This window comes from Mandrillus leucophaeus, unplaced genomic scaffold, assembly GCF_000951045.1.
Source record: "Mandrillus leucophaeus isolate KB7577 unplaced genomic scaffold, Mleu.le_1.0 Scaffold64, whole genome shotgun sequence".
Classification (NCBI taxonomy): domain Eukaryota; kingdom Metazoa; phylum Chordata; class Mammalia; order Primates; family Cercopithecidae; genus Mandrillus; species Mandrillus leucophaeus.
The window spans coordinates 5,357,432-5,359,728 of record NW_012106919.1 but is presented as its reverse complement, the minus strand read 5'-3'; the positions used below and the strand labels follow the sequence as shown (position 1 = coordinate 5,359,728).

General features: G+C 45.5%; 1 long non-coding RNA gene across 1 annotated transcript in view; it reads left to right on the top strand.

Moving 5' to 3' along the window:
- Positions 1 to 1,925: 1,925 nt before the first annotated feature.
- The window catches only part of LOC105554371, a 56,088-nt gene continuing 55,716 nt past the window's right edge, over positions 1,926 to 2,297 (top strand). The window contains exon 1 of the long non-coding RNA XR_001008314.1: positions 1,926 to 2,105. This is a non-coding gene — a long non-coding RNA (uncharacterized LOC105554371). The remainder of the gene's footprint in view (positions 2,106 to 2,297) is intronic.

The window sequence follows — 2,297 nt, the reverse complement described above, 5'->3', positions numbered from 1 at the left end:
ACCAAAAACCCTTTAGAATTGGCATTGCTATGTGGTTTTGTCCTCCTAGTTTGAACATGGATGTGTTTGGAGTAAATGGAAAATCATTTTTAAAAATAATAATAATGGTCCCAGAAGAAGGAAAATGTTAAAAGGCCTGTAAAGTTTCCACCTCTGTCCTTCTGGTTTTGTGCCTCTCAACTGGCGTTAATCATTACCAAATAGCAGATAGGGAGAAGGCTCCCACTGGAGCAGAGGCTCCCTCTCTCTGGTCTTCTTGCTGTGTTGTTGGTCTGCCCCTTGCTTGGGCAATGGTACAAAAACTCCTTTGATTTTAAAAGCAGACGAACCCCCTTTCATTTAAGGTAACTGTGTAAAAAGGGCTTCTTACTCTGCTGGGGGAAGCAAAACCTCACCCCCAAGAATGATGAAATCACCTGTGATACAACTGAGCAATGGGACTCCACAGTACTCCTACCCCACAGACCAGCTGCCCTAACCAAAACATCTCCAACAACAGACCTGGTAGAGAGGTCTTTAGGGATATCCACTCTCATACCCAGGATAGCCCTGGGTGGCTCTACAACCACCTGGATCGTGTATCTCAACGGGGTAACTGAGTCCTTAAAAACATGTAGCATGTGAAGGATTCACTTTTGCCTAGGCTGGCATCTCCTCCACCGGTATAGGCACAGCTACAGGGCATCTCCCCACCCACAGCTACGAGATAAACAACCAGTCACTCATCCCCAACACTCTGAGACCTGGTCCTTGTACAGCAAATACTGACCATAAATCAGCCAAGGTCTAGTGAACGGTCATGGACATGGGTTTGGAACTTTTTGATAGCAAACTCTAACTGGGTCAACCATAAATAAGTCAGAGAAACTTAACATGTCCTAAACCCAGAACACTGGCCTTTTTAGAACCTCACTCCACTGAAGACAAACTTACTCCAAGTTAGTGGATACTTGGCTAGGCAAATAAGAAAATGATAACAGGAAGTGAAGGGTAGGGATAGAGAATTGGGGAACTGGGATTGTTCAAGAAAGGAAGTAGGTTCCTGGAATTCATGGCCGGAACAGAAAATGGGTTTTCTCAAAGAAAGTTATAAATAAAGATCAGGCATCATGGTTGCAATTCTACTTTCTCTGTATTAAATACTCTTATCTAGCTTGAACGTTTTTTCTCCCTGGGGAAAGCTTGTTTAAAGCTAGAACAATGAGCTTAAAAGAACTTCAGAATACTGCATATTCGTCAGCTGGGAACTGTTCTGCTAGACAAAGAACTGACTCCATCATTTGAACCGTTCGTTCTGGCTGATGATGAAATCAACTGAACTTCCAAACATTTTAATCAAGAAGTGAACCCCTTCCTTCCCCCATCTTCCTGTTGAACCACTGCCATATGCAAGCTTTAAGCAACTTGTGGACTGGTGGCTATCTCCATGACCACTCTGCACTTCCTGCAGAATAACTATCATCACATGTTAACTAAATTACTTAACTGTCTGCCTGCCCCACCCGCAGCCACTGGAATGCAAGCTCCGGAAGGCAGTGAATGATTTGTCCACCATGGCATCCCTATGTTCAGCACATCCTAGCCCGTATTAAACGTGTTGACTGAAGGAAAGAGTAAAATGGCTGGCTCACAGCAAATACTAAGAAAAGATTTGTGAATGAAATGCCTTTGGCATATTGAGAGAAGCGGACTAATGTCAAATGAGCCATTTAAGTTGGTGAAGGACTAACCTTTGCCTGGCGCAGTTAATCTGTAGTGACCTTTCGCATATGGAATCGATATTTTCAGGCTGGGGTGTACAAGCAGGTTCTCAGAATTCTTTATAATGAAGAAGTGATTCCATTTGATAACCACATATGGTAGATGGCACTATTCGGCTTACAGGAGTCTCAGCCCAAGGCTGGCGCAGGGCCGAACGAGCCAGCAGAACTTAGATCAGAGGGAAATAAATTCTAGGCTTTGAAAGCCCCTGGAAGAGTAAGTCCCCTCAAGCCCAGGAAAAGAGGAAGAGGATACCCAGCGCAGAGGGAGGCGATCCTAGACACAACCTTTTGTCTGCAGGTTATCAAGACTGTGTCCTAGATTCCAAGGTGACAGTGCCACAGGTAGGGTAACAATTCCCTTCATATTTGCAGCATGTTACAGGCAACAGCGTAGGGCAGGTAACACAATTTTGCATCCCTCTTTAACCAGCATAGCAGCTGAGGAACCTCCCCCAACACGCTCCTTCCAGCACTCAAGGCGGCGGGGTGGAGGGCCCGGCTGAACCCAAGAGACTCTGAGGCTGGCCGGCGACC